Source organism: Lissotriton vulgaris, chromosome 6 (genome assembly GCF_964263255.1).
Source record: "Lissotriton vulgaris chromosome 6, aLisVul1.2, whole genome shotgun sequence".
Lineage (NCBI taxonomy): Eukaryota > Metazoa > Chordata > Amphibia > Caudata > Salamandridae > Lissotriton > Lissotriton vulgaris.
The window spans coordinates 1,225,698,812-1,225,706,201 of NC_141694.1; positions in this window are offsets into that span (position 1 = coordinate 1,225,698,812).

Below are 7,390 nucleotides of genomic sequence, written 5' to 3' on the forward strand. Positions count from 1 at the left end.
CAAGTGCGGGGAAACTACATCCGGTTTGATTTTATATAGCTCTACCGGAATACCGTTAGGGCCCGGCGCCTTGCCAGATCTCAGAGAGCGAATTGCGAGTGCGACCTCGTCCGCAGTTATATCCCTGTCTAGATCGTCTCGATCTGCTTCCGACAGGCACGGGAGATCGATATCCAACAGGAGAGCGGCCGAGTCGGCCTCAGACCGGTCCGAGACAGAGGAGTAAACGCCCCGAAATTAATCCGAGAAGGACTCAGCGATTGCACTCGGGTCAGTAACCAACAATCCGTCTTCTCCCAGTATCTCCGGGACGACGCGGCTGGCCCTCTCTTTCTTATCGAGCCAGGCTAGTAGCTTGCCCGCCTTGTCACCAACGTCGTAAATCCGACCCTGCTGTTCCCTGCCCATGACGAGAGCAGCGTCGGTGGCAAGGTCTCAATACTCCGATTGCTTAAGGGAGAGATTATGTAGCAGCTCGGGCGCAGGGCCCGCCTCCAATCGGGAGTCTAACTCCATAATCTCCGCCTCGATTCGCACCATGTCGGCGTCCCTGTTCCTACAAGCTTCCGCTATGAGGGCAAATGTCTCACCCCGCAAGACCGTTTTAAACGCCTCCCATAAGGTGGCAGCCGATGCAACCGATCTCACATTCTCGGTAAAATAGAGTTCGATAGCCTTGGCCAAGAGACCACGCGTCTTTGGGTTTCGGAAGTACCACGGATTGACCACCACCGGTCGCTCCGTTACAACAATATTAAAATCTAATGAGACCCACAACGGGGAGTGGTCCGAGATACCCCTCGCCAAGAAGCGGGCCTCAGAGATCGCCGATGCATGAGCTGCCAAGGCAAGAACGTAATCAATCCTTGAGAGGCTACCATGAGCGCCAGAATGAAAAGAATATTGGCTTTGGGTGGGATGTAGGAGTCTCCAGCAGTCGACCAACCCCATAGTATCAAGGAAAGTGGGCAGCCACATTTGCGAACTACGGAGGTCTCTAGGCGGATGTCTGTCCAAGGATCCGGAGCAAACAGAATTAAAGTCACCCCCCACAATAAGCAACCCCGCTGGCAGATTCAAAATGGCACTTCCAAGGTCCTGAAAGGTGTTATTTTGCAAACCCGGAGGAACATAAACCGAAACCAATGTCAAGACACGCCCTTCCCACCGCCCTGCGACGGCTGCATACCGCCCCCTCTCGTCTACAATAGTGGAGTCAATCTCAAAAGGGAGGGACGTGCGCACCATAACACCCGCCCCCCGTGACCCCGAAGAGAACCCCGAATGAGCCACCATCTTGAAACCCTTCCTGTTGAGCGCTCTGCACGTATTCCCCACCAAGTGTGTCTCCTGCAAGAGAGCAATATCAGGCATATGTCTTTTAAACAGTTGCAATACCACCCCTCTCTTAATACGATCGCCCAAGCCATTGACATTCCAACAAAGAACTTTCAATTTCCTACCCCCCATCGTCGTGTCCCAAGCCTTCGCCAGCCCCCAGAGGCCCCACCGATGCATGAAACAAAGCAAAGCATACGACCCATTGCCGAAGAGAAAGAAGAAAGAAACAAAGAAAGCACACAAAACCAACCCCAACACCACCCCCCACCCTGCACCCCTGCAGCAGACTAAAAAGCCCCCCCCCAACCAGCAGTGTGCCTGTCGCCCCATAAAATAAGCTACAAAAAGACCCTAGAGGAGTAAGGAACCCCCGCAGTCCCCCCCTGCCACCCTCCATGTAAGAATAGGATATTTCCAGTAAAAGTGCAACAGCTTGGCATTATCAGTCACAGTCAACGGGCACACCAACTGACAAAGGTAGTGTGAGAAGTACTATTCCTGAGGATCGGGCCACCAGAAGCGCCTTCAGAATGTTCCTCTTGCTCTTCGTGCCGGTGCGGCAAAGTGTCCAGCCAGTCACTCGCAGACTCAGGCATATCAAAAAACAGGGCTCGGCCATCGCATTCAATGCGCAGTTTAGCGGGGAACAACATAGAGTACTTCAGCCCCAAGTCCCTGAGGCGCCGCTTTACCCCCGCGAAACTTTGGCGCTGTCTCTGAAAAGCCCTGGTGAAGTCCGGGGAAAAGTTGACATCTGCATTTTGGAACTTGAGAGGCCCTTGTCGCCTCGAAGCCTGGAGGATCGCATCTCGATCTCTGAAGTTGAATAAACGGGCGATAATGGGTCTCGGTGCGACGCCCGTCTTCAGAGGGCCGCCCGGTATTCTGTGGGCCCGCTCAACTGAGAAGAAGTGACTGAGGCCTGCTGGAGCGAGATGGGTCTTAACCAAGTCCTCGACATAGAGGTCAACGGCCGCTTCCTCCGCACCCTCCGGTACCCCAATGATGTGCACATTCTGCCGCCTGGCACGTCCCTTGAAATCCTTCAGCCGCCTCGAGAACAGGTCATTAACCAACCTCAAGGTACGGACCTCCGCTTGCAGGTCCGAGACATCGGTCGTGAGGCTGGAGGTTTTGATATCGAGAGATTTCACTCGATCGTTCGTTTTGCCCCGGTCGGCCCTAATCAAATTTAGATCGATAGCCAGGGTGTCCACCTTGTGTGTCAGGACCTCGTGTTGTTTATGCATCTCAGTCCTGATGCCAGCGATAGCCCCCATGATGTCGCGGAGAGTGGGCTCCGACCCCTCGGGTGAGCCCGCCCGTAGAGAGTCCTTAGATTGAGCGACAACAGTGGGCGAGGTCCTTTGCTGGGCATACCGGTCGATCTTGTTGGTCTGGGGCTGGACCGTCTTCCTGCTGGCCCGGTTCTCCGTCCTGTCGGGATCGCCCCTGCCAGCCATGTTGGGTCCGGGCTGAACAAAGGGCAGTAGGGCGATGTCGCTGTGGGCACTCAAACGGGTGCGGAGCGTAGCATCCCTGAATGTCAAGTCAACAACAGGCAACTCCGCCGCAACATGCACTCCGCCAAAAGGAGCAGAAGGCGCTCACTCAGCATATCAATCATGCTCTGCGTCGTCTCGATCGTCGGCCATCTCCGGGACAATGGCGCATCCCTGGCCCAAAGTTCAACACGACATAACTTCGCCAAGAAACGTCGGATTCAGAAACGGAAAGCGGATCCCGCGTCTATGACCACTCGCCAATTGGAATCCACCACCGTGGACCAGGATTTCCTCCAGGATATGTGCGGAGGGTCGGAGGGTCTGCGGAGCTCCGAGCTTACGCGGCCATCTTGCTTGCCCGCGAAGCTCCTCCTCCCCACAATCCTAATTGTTAACCATTAGTAAATCCACAGACTGTGGCATAAAAAATAACCCCAAGCTGAAATGTACAATTTTATTTATAAAAAAGAAGCAAGGACATGCCTCAATCCATACAAATATTAAAAATCCTTAATCAATACCTCGAAGTATAAACGTGAGATAATACATACGCTTTGAAAGCCAATACAGTACTTTTTCTAAAAACATTTATCTTGTATATTTAAAAAAAATAAAAAAATTCAAAAAACGATGACCCAAACATTGCACTTATCATATTCTATTATAACCGAGATCTTATCAAAACATTATACATTATACAGAGATCTTTTGGTAAAAATATTAGTCTTATCCAAATATCCCTTGTTTTTTGGATTCTTTGTAGGAAAGTGCGTCGACGCGTTTCGGTGGTATAGAAGCTCGTTTAAAAAAAACACCTTCTTCAGGACAAGATTTTTTACAGGGTCAAGTTTCTCCACTTTCTAGATATTTTGTCGTAGCACGTGAAGGGTTATATCACTCAATCCATGTGCGTCTTGTCTTGTACAAACACCTTCTTTTAAAGGAGGCGACCAACCCTGTGCAATCTCAGGACTTGGTATTAATAAAATGCACCGCCTCTTATTCTATCTCACCGCTAAATCATCCACCTTTCTTCTTACCAAATGGCCGTGGTGCTGTGTATATACCAATATGGCTGATGAATCTTAACTATTATTGCCAGTTTGATCTGCAGAACGTAGTATGGGATTCCATTAATCTACCCACATCCTCCTGTCGACTTCTGATATGTCTATCTGGGTTAACAGGCTTTCCGGAATTCTAACTTACCTGCTGTATCTTTATTTCACAGCATCCGTCTCCCAATCGCCTGCAGGCCACTGGACGCCACTGAAACCTTTTGCTGGATTGGCTTGACAACTGCTAGCCCCTACTCCTGCCCCACTTCTGCAGTCACCTTGGTTGTTCCGGAACCCATGGATGAATCAATAAAGCCAAAATAACTGCTTCTGTTTTGCACTCGCTGTAGAGCACTGGCAACAAAAACTTTCCAAATGAATCCTTTCACCAGAGAAACAAAATGGATCCCTCACTTGGCTTGACATCAGTTATAGTTCATAGTTTCTTCTGCCCGGTGGTAGCTTGGTGCAGCAGTGGCATTTGTTGTGAAGCAGTGAGAGGAAGGCAATGGCAGATATGGTCAAAGGTATGAAATCACTGCAAGTGTTTCAATTGCGGCTGTTAGATGACCTACATTTGTTCTGAGGTCCTAGAAGACCTGGGGTGTAGAGGTCAGGTTAACAGATGTACCCGCCCCATTTAGATGTAATAGAAATCCACCTATGTACAGAGAGCACCAGCCTCTCAGGTCATAAACTGAAGTTCTGGGGCTCGACATGTATTAGCTTAGACATTGACAATGTCTTTTTAAGAAAAAATGGTTGATTTTTTTCAACACATTTTTCTTGATTTTCACTTCAATATCGCATAGGCAATTTACAAGCAGATTGACCTGTGTTATATATGCGTGTTTAGGAATTCCACCTTGAGCTCTGCGCATACTAATAGTAATTGGACAGGAGTATAAACAATAGAAGCTGTAGGCCACAACATTTGCACATACAGGTATAGACATTTAAAGGACTGTATTGATCCTCCCTTTGAGTGGTCCTCTCACATGCATGCTTTCACTTTCGTACAAGGAATGTGTGGTGTGCATGGGGGATGATCCCACCCCATGCCCCAGCACTAACATTCCTGTGGGGCACAGTAGCCGCATGCTCCTGTGGAAGCTGTCATGCGCTACCTGTAACAGATTGTTGGAGAAAACATGGGTTAGGAAAAAAACACACATTTAGCATGTATGTATGAAGCATTAAAGAGTTGTCTGGTATCCTGTATTTCTACTCAAAAATGTCCTAGGCCAAGGAGACAAAAATTAAAAAGAGCGCCAGTCACAGGACAGTGGTGTCACGAAACAACACTTTAAAGAAAAGTCAGCTATCAATAACAGCAGGAGCAGCTGTGGCCCATCGTTAAAGGGGGAGGGGCCACAACACTCAGTGTCTGTCAGGTTGAGCAAAGAGCAGCCTAACAGACACTCTTCATGGTCAGGTTAGGCAGCCAAGTGCTGTACATTTGCTAAATGTGCAAGCATCCACTCTGTGATCGTTGGTTGGTCCATAACAAGGTCAGCCAATGAGAGAAGGCGGCAGTCCCAGTTCTACAGGAAACTCTCAGGCTTCCCTTACGCCACCCGAGATCAACGCTGCGGCTCGGTGATATTTTTTTGGGGTGCAAGAGTATATAGATGAATCTTTGTGTATTTGTGCATGCGTGCCTGGGTGTATTGTGCATAGGAAACATCCATCCATGTATTGGAAATCCATGTTCCACTTTTATTAGCATTTTACGCAGTAGCATTTAGACAAATACAATCACAACACCTCTCCATTCACCAATTGAATTACAATAAAGTGCATTGACAGGAGACCCATCCTTGTCAAATATGTCTCTTTACAATGTGAGTAATTACACTGCTTGCTTTTTACAATGCAGTCGCTACAAGGACTGCGTTGTGACAACGCAGTACCATTACAAAGCAAGTCGTTATAACGACTTGCTCTAGATGACGCGCTGGACTTAGAAATAGTATAATTTGCTATTCCAACTCCAGTGTGTGCAACAGTAGGGAAGGTGTTGGAATAGTAAATTATACTATTCCTTAGTTTAGAGGGCCATCTAGAGCAAGTTGTTGGGAGCCTGTGCCTGCTGGTCTCTCCACCCAGCAACACAACTGGGTTGGAGAGGTGTCACTGTCCATGACGTTTTGGCCATCCAAAGACAGCCATCTAAACCGTCATGGGCACTGACAGCAGTGCCCACCACTCTTCCTCCCCCAGCTGCATTGCTGTGGCCCCGCCCCCAAGACTCAGCTTCAGGACGATGTGCATCACTTCATTGGTAAAGGGGAATTACTGGGGTGTTATTTGGCAGATCATAGCAAACACCCAAAGGTTATGGCACAAAGCCCATCTAATAAGACAACCAGACCAGGTTCTGCATCAAAAATGAATGCCTCCTTGAAGCAGGCATTAGCAGAGAAAAATATTTAATTCCTCAAAAAACATGCATTTCATTTGTGCTGCAGTGCACAGGCCTGGGAATGGGATCTTTCTGTTTTTCTAGGTATAAGAATGTGCACTGGAGTGTATGCTTCCAGTTCGAATTCTACACTAAACTGTGTGCACTGACCAGTGCGAAGCTGTGTGTCATGCAAGTCAAGTTAAAATTTGTACAGCACACTACTCACCCAGAGGGTCTCAAGGCGCTTGAGGGAGGGGTGGTACGTTACTTATCGAATATCCAAGTTTTTAGTTGTTTTCTGAAGGAGAGGTGGTTCTGTGTAAGGCGGAGGTGGGTGGGGAGAGAATTCCAGGTTTTGGCCGCTAAGTAGGAGAAGGATCTTCTCCCCATGGTGGATCTTTGGATGCGTGGATTCGCGGCGAGGGCTTGATTGGACGATCGTAGTTGGCGGGTGGGGGTGTAAAAGGTCCGGCACGTGTTGAGGTATTTGGGTCCTAGGTCGTAGAGGGCTTTGTGTGCGTGGGTGAGGAGACGGAACGTTATTCTCTTGTTGGCAGGGAACCAGTGGAGGTCTCTCAGGTGACCGGAAATGTGAGCTTGGCGGGGGATGTCTAGGATGAGTCTGGCTGAGGCGTTCTGGATGCGTTGGAGTTTTTTCTGTAATTTGGCTGTGGTTCCGGCGTAAAGGGTGTTTCCGTAGTCCAGTCGTCTTGTGACCAGTGCATGGGTGACCATCTTTCTTGTTTCGGCGGGGATCCAATGGAAGATTTTTTTGAGCATACGTAGGATGTTGAAGCATGATGATGAGATCGCGTTGACTTGTCTGGTCATCGAGAGGGAGGAGTCCAGGATGAAGCCCAGGTTACGTGCATGGTCCGTAGGTTTGGGTGCGTTGCCCAGGGCCGGTGGACGTGCATGGTCCGTAGGTTTGGGTGCGTTGCCCAGGGCCGGTGGCCACCAAGAGTCGTCCCAAACGGAGGGGGATGATCCTAAGATGAGAAGTCCAGTGTTAAACGGCTGTTCTTCATCCACTCGGCTACTTCTTGCATCCCTTCGTGTAGGTTGGTTTTGGCGGTGTT